The 11,877-nt window shown below is 43.4% G+C and overlaps 1 pseudogene; it reads left to right on the top strand.

The window, feature by feature from the left end:
• Nucleotides 1-8,123: 8,123 nt before the first annotated feature.
• Nucleotides 8,124-8,286, top strand: LOC119625579 (U2 spliceosomal RNA; annotated as a pseudogene).
• The last annotated feature ends 3,591 nt before the right edge of the window (nucleotides 8,287-11,877 follow it).

Here is an 11,877-nt window from a genome sequence, read left to right as displayed (position 1 = left end):
AGGGAGGGAGGGAGGGAGGGAGGGAGGGAGGGAGGGAGGGAGGAAGGAAGGGAGGGAGGGAAAAGAAATTGGTCCTGCTCTAATATATTTAAAACAAATTGACAAATTAGCCACAGGCACAGCCACAACATCACTGCATGAGGCTTACCGACAAGTAATGGCGACATTCAGGAATCACACTGGAAAGCAGTGGTCAGAGTGTGAGCACAGAAGTGGTTGCTGTCCCCATGCCTGTGTGTGACGGCCTCCTGAGGGTTTAGGGTTTACAGACAGTGAATGAGCACCATGGCAACTGTGCCTCATTTTACACACGAGAAGGTAGACCCTGGACGCAAAGGGGACATCTAATCTAAAGGAGCATCAGGCAGATCCTGCCTCTCTGCAGAAGCCCCAGTGATGTAATGCCAACCCCCCATGCACCCAGCCCCAGCAATTTTCCCCTGAGAGGCCTGAGAAAGTAGGTGGCTTTTTTTGTTGGTGGTGGGGTTAGGCACCAAGGGCTTTCTGGAAAATAGGAATAGGCAGAGTTTGTCAATTATTGAGTATTTGCTACATGTGAACATTATGCAACCCGTTTCATAAGCATTCTCTAATTTATCCCTCATCCCCACCATGCAAGTAGGGTCGTATTGCCCCCATTTTACAAATGAGGAAATTGAGGCCCCAAAACGCTAAGAAACCTGCCCAAGGCTGCACAATGGCAGCACTGGACTTCAAACCCAGGTATATGTGACAGAAAATCTTGGATCTTCCCTTTACACCATGTGATATGATCTTCTTTCTTGCTACCTAGAGTGTGGTCCACGGGCCAGCAGCACCAGCAGCACCCAGGAACTTGTTCAAAATGCAGACTCTCAGGCCCCACCCAGACCTACTGAACCAGAATCTGCATTTTGACAGGATGCACAGATGATCATGTGCACGGTAGCATATGGAAAGCACTGTTCTCCTTAGTTTTTAGAAGGCCTTTGATAAATGTCCACGCAAAAGTTCAACTGCATCATTTCACAGATAAGGAAACTGAGGGCCGGAGAGGACTAGCAAGTTGCTCGGTGTTCCTGAATCGACGCTCCTAACAACATCTTGGACCGTCATGAAGAATCATGTCCAATGTGCTGCTGTGACCAGAAAAGGTAGTCACATGATGGGAGCTGTCAATCAAAGGCAGCACTGAAATTAGAGAACTAACACTGTTCCATCTGTCACAACAAGGATAGTAGAGAGACAGCTTCGGTGTCCCGGTCCCTCACCCATCCCTAGTCCAGGCTCCATTGTAAGAGGGATATTGACACCTTGCCTGTGACTCCCATCTGCCCAGGCTAGGATGTTCTCACTTCTTTGTTTGCATCTTCACAGCCTGCATGCGTGCCTCATACACAGTAGGTGCTCAATCCACCTTTGCTAACATCACTGATGATAGTGGACGGGAGAGAGCTGCACAAGGAATGGGGCCTCAGCAAGAAGGGCGAAACTGAAGACAAAACCTGCACTTTTGCCTGGGGCAGCCCCACAAGCCTTCAATCTCTGATTCTCTTTTCTTTAAAATCTATTACAAAGTGTTCAACTGCTTCAGCAGCTCTCATGCTTTTCCAAATTCTTTAACAGGAATGTTAGTAAGTGTGCCAGCAATTTACTTTCTTGCATTGACTCCATGTCCTCAATACCATTATTACTGCTGAAACTGCCAAGGCTCTTTGGCTCTGAGCTCTAATGGACATTGGGCAGCTGAGCCTTGGAAGATCAGCAAAAACGGTTTCTGGAGCACAACTGGGCACCAGTGTCTAGATCTCTCCATGCCCCGACCCCTACACTCTGCTTCTACCAGCTGCGTGTCCCTACCAGCTGCCTTCTTGTGAATTCCATTCACCATCAAGCAAGTGAACTACCCAAGACGAACTTTTACCCTGGTGAGGTCTCTGTGAAGTGACAGCCAGGCTAAGGTGACCAAGAGATGGAGAAGCCAAGAAGATCAAAGGCCTGTAGAGCCTCACGCCCAGCCCTGCCTCCTCTGTGACAGTCAAGAATGTGCCCAGAATTCTGCTTCTGGTTACAGGCACATGCCTGACAGCCTGTCCCTACCTCTGCAAAGAAGGGAGTGTGAATGAGGGGGCCTCTGCCCTGGGCCTATGCACAGGCCCCCATTCCTTTATGCTGCTCATGGTTGACTGTCTTTGGGGTGCTCCTGGATTCTGAGTCCAGCTGCCAGCTGGACCCCTCCATGTTTTTCTATTACCTCCTTCTTGATCTCAGATTCTGAGCTCAGCCCCTTGGACTTGCAGAGCTTTACACATCCTCCTCTAAGTTTGTGGGCTTTCCTTCGGCAACCCTCCTTGCTCAGCCCATCAGTCTTCCCCCTATCAGCTAGCTGCCCAAGTCCAAGCCCAGTGCATGACGTAATCCATCCCTGTTCAACTTATTGGCCAATGACCATGATACAGAGGGCTGCCACCTCTCTCCTCACCCACACGTACCCATGTCTCACTATCAGTCATATTGTGGGGGATAGAGAGGAAAGAACAAATATGTGGTCGTTCACCTTAAACTGCTAATGAAATAGACACACCTTGAAAAACATAGCAAGATACAGCCAAGTGTACAAATTGATACGTAGTCAGCTCCATGGCATGGAAAATAGCTCTCCTGGTGTCGATCTCCGTCCACTCATCTTTTGACCCAACCCAGGAAAGTTGACTCAGTTGCAGGGTCATTCAGTGAGATTCTTTCCCTGTGACACTTATGACAGATACAGACATGGCCTATGACATCTGGGCATTTGGGGCCTAAAATAGAAAGGTAAATAAAGTTCAGAGGGATAAAAACCATTAGCCCAAGGCCAAGTAGCCAGTGTGGTTTGACACTACTGGTGATCAGCAGGTGTGTGGGGTGAAAAACAATGGGAACCAGTCTCTAAGCTGTCAGCAAAAGAGGCCATGGGGGTTTCCTGGGCAACCCGACATGGGTGAAGGAAGTTGTGAGTTCTTCTTTGCCACAGACTCTATGGGCTCTTTGAGTGCTCCTTAGAGTCCCAGGAGTCCAGTGTCTCTTGCCTACAGCAGCAACCTTTGTAGCAGTCTCTGGAGTGACTCCCCTCTCTCTCTGCTTCCTCCCTCCTGCTTCCTGGGGTCACTTTCCTATAGACAAGCTCCAGTCACATCCTTGTCTCAGGTTCTGCATTCTAGAAAGCCCACACTAAGACAAATGCCTACGTTATAGGGCAGTTGTAAGAACTCATGGAGATAAATCATGTAAAGCTCTTGGAAAAGAAAATCAGTACCCAAGTGACCAAGAAACAAAAGTAGCCTTGCACCCATCCACTGGTCTGATGCTCACAGCTGGCCCCTGGGTTGTTAGAAGCTCCTCTGGCACTCACAACTGGGCCACACTGCTCTCCTGTTGGACATAAAGGACCTCAAGAACACCAACATCAGACAAGGTCACTCTGATGCCATGATACAGTGGGACCAAAGCAAGGGCACTGTGTGTTAGGCCGTTCTCACATTGCTATAAAGGAATACCTGAGACTGGGTAATTTATCAAGAAAAGAGGCTTTATTTTGGCTCACAGTTCCACAGGCTGTACAGGAAGTGTGCTGTTGGCATCTGCTTCTGGCGAGGGCCTCAGGGAGCTTACAATCACGGTAAATGGTGAAGAGGGTGCCAGTGCATCACTAGGAGAGTGCGAGCAAAAGGAGATGCCACACATTTTTAAACAACCAGATATCACATGTATTGAGAGTGAGAATCACTCATTATTGGGAGGCCAGCACCAAGACATTCATGAGGGATCCACCCCCGTGACCCAAACACCTCCCACCAGCCCAACCCCCAACATTTCAACATGAGATTTGGAGATTGGAGGGGACAAACACCCAAACAATATCACTGTGCAACCCACACATCCTCTCTTTCTCTCTGCTATGAGTGACTTCTGCTTTTTTACCAATTACATCTTTAGCTTCGCTTCACTCTGTCCTTTCTATAGATAAGATTTATCGAGATTCCTCACCACAGAATTCCTCCATTTCCTGGTAACATTCAAGTCACAGCAAAGTCCCAAATCCTTGACCCTCCCTTGAATTACCCAATCAAAACCTCCATCCTGTTGTAGGTTATTTCTCACCCTCCCCCTGAGAGCCCCTGCTGGTGGAGATGTGCTGGACAGCACAGAGAGGAGTCTCCAGGAGGAAGCCAGGCTGGGAGACAGGGCTCTCTCATCCCAGACCAGTAGTTAAGCACCTGCTCAGCTTTTTACCAAGCATACATCAGCCACCTACTGTGTGTAGGATGCTGAGCAGCTTAGGGTTAATGCTGAGGTGCAGACAAACCAATCCAAAGGCACGATGCCCACTTGGAGGGTTTTATGATCTAATCAGGGAAGAAAACATACACTTACGGGAAACAGTTCAGGTCAGTTTGAGCTCCTGGCCTGAGCTGTTGGCTGCTGCTCTTCTATCTTTTCACTAGGCTCTGCGAAGCCACAGAGTGTTTGCACCTCTATCAAACTTAATGAAATATTTAAATTTACTTTTGTCTTGTTAAAAAAAAAAAAAAGGCACTACATACTGCTAATAAATATGTGTAAGAATCTCTTCTGGAAATATATTCTGGGTAATTTATGTGGTATAAAACACCTCTGATCATCAAGTTTAACATCATCAGTGATGTCATGTCGATAGTTTATACCTTGATGCAATGTGTCAAGAATGGCATTTCACTTCTGCGGTCTTCCTCTCAAAAACCCATAACACAAGTCAAACCATAAAGGAAGCACAAACTATAAACAAGCCCAGACTGAGGCACATTTTAGAAAATACGTTGTCAATACTCCTAAAAAATGTCAAGGTCTTGAAAAAGAAGGGAAGTCGGGGAAATGCAATAGCCAAGAAGAGTCTAAGGAGACATGATGACTAAATGTTATGCAGTATCCCAAATGGGATCCTGGAACAGAAAAAGCACATTAAGTTAAAAGTAATGAAACTGGAATTAAATGAGAGCTTAGTTAATAATAATGTATCATATTGGATCATTAATTATGATGAATCTACCAAAGTAATGTAAAATGCTAACAATAGAGGAAACTTGGTGTTGTGTACACAGAAAACAGGAACTCTCTATCCTATCTTTGCAACTTTCCTGTAAATCTAAAACTATAATAGAATTAAAAGTTTATTTGGTTCACACCTGTAATCCAAGCACTTTGGGAGGCCGAGGCAGGCGGATCACTTGAGGCCAGGAGTTTGAGAACAGTCTGGGCAACATGATGAAACCCTGTCTCTACAAAAAAATACAAAAATTAACCAGGTGTGGTGGTGCATGCCTATAGTCCCAGCTATCTGGGAGGCTGAGGCAGGAGGATCACTTGAGCCCAGGAGGCAGAGGTTATAGCGAGCCAAGATCACACCACTGCATTCCAGCATGGGTGACAGAGTGAGACCCAGGCTCAAAAAGAAAACAAGTTTATTATAACAAAATAGACAAGCTAGCAAACCTTTGAGTAGTGTGTGTCCTATGTGCTATTTCCCTGAAGGTAAATTCTGACCAGCTTAGTCCTTCCTACTATGTGTATAGCCATATAGCATTGGAGTGTGTGTGCACTACAGGTGAATGTGTGCGTGCGTATGTGTGTTTAAAGGGCCAGGTACTGTACGTTGATTTGTTTTTAAGTCAGCCAAGCTATAGTGATGGTTTTATGGGTATATACATATATCAAAATGTATCAAATTATACACCTTAAACTTACATAGTTTATTGTTTGTTTATTACATCTCAGTAAAGCTAAAAAAAAAGAAACACTCCAAATTTTGATGCCAGAACAAGTACACAGGAGGGCCCAAACTCAATTACTTATTAAAAGACTTTGACCTCAGACTTTTTATGTAAAGGAAAACAAAACAAAAACCTTAAAAACTGTATCAGTCAGCTAGGGCTGCTTTAACAAAATACCACAGAATGAGTGAATTGAACAACAGAAATTAATTTTCTCATAATTCTGGAGGCTGGAAGTCTATTATCAAGGTGCCCGCAAATTCGTTTCCTGGTGAGCCTGCCCTTCCTGTCTTGTAGTCAGCCACCTTCTCTCTGTGTCCTCATGTGGCCTTTCATGTGTGTACACATGGAGGAAAGAGAGATCCCTGACTTCTCTTCTTCCAATAAGGAGACCAAACCTACTGGAGTAGGGCTCCATGTTCGTGACCTCATTTAGCCTTAATTGCCTCCTTAAATGCCCTAGCTCCGAAAATAGCCACATTGGCAATTAGGGCTTCAACATAAGACTTTGAGGAAGACCCAATTCAGTCCATAACATCCACTCTCTGGAGCCCCCAATCCATGTCCTCCTTACATGCAAAATACATTCACCCCATGTCAACAGCCCCAGCAGTCTTAACCCATTCCAGCCTCAGCTCTGAATTCCAATATCTCATCTAAATATTACCTAAATCAGGTATGAGTGAGACTTGAGGTATGATTCATCTTGAGGCAAAATTCCTCTCTAGTTTTGAACCTGAGAAACTAGGCAAGTTATGTGTTTCCAAAATACAGTGGCAGGACAAGCACAGAATAGACACCCCCTTCCGAAAGGGAGAATATGGGAAGGAGAAAGGAGTGACAGGTTCCCAAGGAAATCCAAAGCCTAGCAAGTCAAATTCCTTGAGATCATAAAGCTCAAGAATAAATCCCTTTGATTGGAAACTCTGCCTTCTGACCCACTGAGGCAGCAGCATCACTGCCATGTTGCCCCCTCAACTCTTTATAGAGGTCCTGCCCTTGAGGCCCTGGGTGCATGCAGCCTGGCCTATAGAAACCAAGAAGGGGCCCCACTCTGTGAAATCAAGGAGAAAACAGCCTTGCCTCCTCAGCCTGTGGTGGGAGTGGCAGACCTGATGATCTCTGAATCAACTTCAGGGTCATTCTGCTCTTTTCTTGAAGGATAAAGACAAATAGCTCTATTGTGCCATACTGTAGAATCCCAGAAGTCTGAAAGTCTTCCTTTGTTTTGTCCCATCTCCATTCTCCTTGGTCCAAACTGGCAGTGTCTCCTCTTGTACATGCCTATCTCTATTCCTGGTTTCTGCTGAGATAGCTGATTGACTCCATGGGTAATCTCCTGATGGACTGATTGTCAAGCCACACCCTTGGTGTTCACTCTGGAACATGCTTTCTCATTTTTTTGCAATATGGATGGCTGAGAATTTTCCAAATCTTCAAGTTCTGGTTGCTTTTTACTTAACAATTTCTTTAATTAATTTCTCTCCTCTTATACGTTATTATAAATAATAAGGAGAATCCAGAATGCACCTTCAACACTTTGTTTATAAACCTCCTCAGCTAAATATTCAGTGTTGTCACTCATAAGCGGTACCTTCCACAAAAACTACAATACAATTCAGCTAAGATTTTTTGCCACTTTATAACAAAGATGGCCTTTCATCCAGTTTCCAATAGTGTGTTCCTTCTTTGCCTCTGAGAACTCACTAGAATCACCATTAACATTCATATTTCTACCAATAGTTCCTTCAAGGCAATCTAGGCTTTTTCTAGCAGGCACCTCAAATCTCTTCCAACTTCTGCTCATCACCCATCACCCAGTTCCTAAGCCAATCCACATGTTTAGGTACTTGTTACAGAAGCATCTCATTCCTTGGTACTAAAATCTGTATTAGTCAGGGTTCTCCAGAAAAATAGAACCCATCACAATCAGGGTAGGGGGTGATTTATTAAAAAGTCTTAGCATCACTTCTTGGCCTTTTGCCTAGGAGTAAGTGTAGAATCTATTGCATTGATCTGTTCTCACGCTGCTAATAAAGATGTACCTGAGAGTGGGTAATTTATAAAGGAAAGAGGTTTAATTGACTCACAGTTCCACATGGCTGTGGAGGCCTCACAATCGTGGTGGAAGGCAAAGGAGGAGAAAAGTCGCGTTTTACATGGTGGCAGGCAAGCGAGATTGTGTAGGAACTCCCCTTTATAAAACCATAAAATCCCATGAAACTTACTCGCTATCACAAGAACAGCATGGGAAAGACCTGCCCCCATGATTCAATTACCTCCCACTGGCTCCCTCTCATAACACATGGGAATTATAGGAGCTACAATTCAAGGTGAGATTTGGGTGCAGACACAGCCAAACCATATCATTATTCTTATCAGTTTAGTATCTGTTGTGTCCTCTATTTGAGCACAATAAATTAAATAAATTTTTGGAGAAGGGAGATAGAATGGGAGCTTGTTCCATCCACTGCATGCATTAACCTGGTATTGCAGTACCTCCAGGAATGGTGCAACTTCCTCCTGCCCCACAGGATTAAAAAAAAGAATTAGCCCACAGAACTGTAGAAGCTAGAAAGTTCCAAGATCTACAGGGTGAGTCAAGAAGCTAGAGACCCAGAAGGGCTGATGATGTAGGTCCAGCCTGAGTTCAAGGACCTGAGAACCAGGAGAGCTGATGGCCAGCAAGGCTCAAAATTCAAGAAGAGCCAATGTTTCAGTTTGAATCTGAAGACAGGAAAAAATCCCTCTCACAAAGGGAAGGGTCAGTCTTTTTGTTCTATTCAGGCCACTAACTGATTGGATTAGGCCCATCCACATTAAGAAGGGCAATCTGTTTTACTCAGTGTACCTACTTAAATGTTAATCTTGGGCCAGGTGTGATGGCTCACGTCTGGTAATCCCAGCACTTTGGGAGGCCAAGGCAGGTGGATCACCTGAGGTCGGGAGTTCGAGACCAGCCTGGCCAACATGGTGAAACCCTGTCTCTACTAAAATACAAATATTAGCTGGGCATGGTGGTGGGCGCCTGTAATCTCAGCTACTTGGGAGGCTGAGGCAGGAGAATCGTTTGAACCTGGGAGGCAGAGGTTGCAGTGAGCCAAGATTATGCCATTGTACTCCAGCCTGGGCAACAAGAGTGAAACTCTATCTAAAAAAAAAAAGGATTCTTCTCTCTGCCTATCACAATAGCCACCCAGTCACTTTTGCTGCTCCCTCATTTCCACTAACTCTTCTTCTCAGCCTTGCCAAGTTCTGTGACCCCTCAACTTGATTTCTTCCAGTGTGATTGCTGGTTTACTTCCATAGAATCACCAGAGTAGAGCTAAAAAGTGGTACATGGGCCTCTACTCCAGAAAACTGAGTTTGAAAACAAGGTCAACCAGTCCCTATGTATGACTGAAATTTATAATCTCTTTTTGTGGTATTTTAATAAAGTTTTCAAAGTTTTATATTAAAAATTTAAGAGATACCATGTTGTATTAGTCAGGGTTCTCTAGAGAGACAGAAACAATAGAATGGATGGATGGATGAATACAGGATTGATCGATTAATTGATAAATAGATAGATAAATACATACATACATAGATGAAGAGGCATTTATTAGGGTAATTGGCTTATATGATTATGGTGGCTGAGAAATCCTGCAACAGGCTGTCTACAAGCTGGAAACCCAGGGATGCCAGTAGCATGGCTCAGTCCAAGTCCAAAGGACTCAGAACCGGGGAAGCTGGGGGTGTAACTCTTAGTCTGAGGCCAAAGGCTTAATGACCCGAAGGAGGAGGACTGCTGGTTCAAGTTCCACAATCCAAAGGCTGGAGTACCTGAAGTTCTGATGTCTGAGACCAAGAGAAGAGGGTGCCCCAGCTCCAGGAGGAAGAGAGTAAATTTGCCTTTCTTTTGACTTTTTGGTGTATCCATGACCCTAGTCAACTGGATTGTGCAACCCACATTAAAAGGGATCTTCCCCATACAGTCCACAGACTAATACACTAATCTCCTCTGGAAACACTGTCACATACACACCCAAAAATCATGCTTTACCAGCTATCTAGATATTCCTTAATTCAATCAAGTTGACACCTAAAGTTATCCATCATACCAGTAGGTAAAATAAGATGAGAGTCTGCCTTTATTCTCTCTAAAATCCCAATAACCTCCTTGGAGTTAAGGGTCTGAGCTTCTAATTTTTTCTTCTATGCGTTTATAAACACATAGGGTCTCCTTTACACAAATGGAATCACTTGGAATTAACTAAGCACAAGAAAACTTTCCCATCGTGTTGTTTCTGTATTTCCCTTCTTCCTTAAAATGAATTTCGAAGATCTTAGAACTTTTCCTCTCCTAATTATTTGAAAAGTATATATTTTATTTTTATTTATTTGATGTTACACTTACATTTTGACAATGATATTGATGCATTTTTTCTATCAATGTTGAGAATTAATCAGCATTCATAACATTCATACTCCAACAGGGTAATATTGTTATTAAAATTTGTCCCATTCCTTTTTAAAAAATTTTTAATTATGAAAGCTTCCAATATAGACAAGAGTAGATCAATGACTATAATCAATCCCTCTGTACTCCTCACCAGCTTAAACATGAGGAATGTGTCTCAACTCATGGCAAGTTTACATCCCCATCCACTTGCTCCTCCCACACTATTTTGAAGCATAGCCCAGATATCATATCATTTCATCTGTAAATCTTTCAATATCTATCTCAAGAAGATATAAGGGCTCCTTTCACATATATAAATACAGTATCACACCTAAGAATCAATTAATAATAGCTAGTAAATACCCAGAATTCCAATTATGTCATACATATTATTATAATTTTTTTCCTATAGCTTGTTTGAATTGGGATTCAAATAAAGTCTACATATTGCAATTGGTTAATAAGTCTTTAACATCTCTTAACACATAGATTTCTTGTCATGTCTTTTTTTTCTTACAATTCATTTGTTAAAAAACAAATTGTTTGTTCTATAGTTATATAGGACTTCCGTGAGTGATCATGAAGCAGATAGTCACTAGTCCATCAAGATGTCTTATTCAAGGGCAACAAGTTGGCGATCATAGTGCCATTAATATAGCCTTAAAGTAAGAGCTAGACACTAGGTATAGTTTCAGTCTAGAAACCCCAAAGTTTTACAGGCCCTGAGTGAGGAGGGGGATACTTTCCAAGTGGGTTGTTGGTTTCTCAAAGCTTGGTAGTCAAGGAATTTATTTGGAGGTGGTAAGAACATTGATGAGAGGCCAAGCATGGTGGCTCATGCCTGTAATCCCAGCAGTTTCGGAGGCCGAGGCAGGTGGATCACCTGAGGTCAGGAGTTTGAGACCAGCCTGACCATCATGATGAAACCCCATCTCTACTAAAAATACAAAATTAGCTGGGTGTGGTTGCACATGCCTGTAATCCCAGCTACTTGGGAGGCTGAGACAGGAGAATTGCTTGAACCCAGGAGGCGGAGGTTGCAGTGAGCCGAGATCGTGCCATTGCACTCCAGCCTGGGCAACAAGAGTGAAACTCCATCTCAAAAAATAATAATAAAAAAAAGAATGTTGATGAGAAATGATTTGACCTACATGTGCTATGTACGATCAGTGATTGTATGGTCCTATTGTACTAGATGATGTCCATATGCTAAAGATTAGAGCTTGCACAGCTTAGCTTAATGGGTGGTCATCATAAACTTCACATACTTGCTTATATTTATAAAACCTAGATTTTGCTGATTGCATCCCATGGGTGCCATTTGATAAGTGCCTCTGTCATCTGTATTGGTAGTTAGATCTATAGGCTTGATCAGATTCAGGCTAGATATTTTTGACAAGAATACTTGACAGATGATAGCATGTGCCTCCATCAAGGTACACATAATGTTTGGCTGTCTTTCCTTTTGTGATACTAATGGCTTATCATGCTCAATGCCTAGATCTAAAATTGTGATATTCAAAATCCACTGTTCATGTAATAGCTGGAATCCTTCAGTAAATGTAAGCTCCTCATCTTCTACTGTTTTACAGTAGTGATACAGTTAAAGACAAGACAGGGTCGGGCACAGTGGCTCATGCCTGTAATCCTAACACTTTGGGAGGCCGA

Source organism: Chlorocebus sabaeus, chromosome 10, assembly GCF_047675955.1.
Source record: "Chlorocebus sabaeus isolate Y175 chromosome 10, mChlSab1.0.hap1, whole genome shotgun sequence".
NCBI classification, from domain to species: domain Eukaryota; kingdom Metazoa; phylum Chordata; class Mammalia; order Primates; family Cercopithecidae; genus Chlorocebus; species Chlorocebus sabaeus.
Note: the sequence above shows the minus strand (reverse complement) of the source record. Positions and strands in the feature narration are given on the sequence as shown.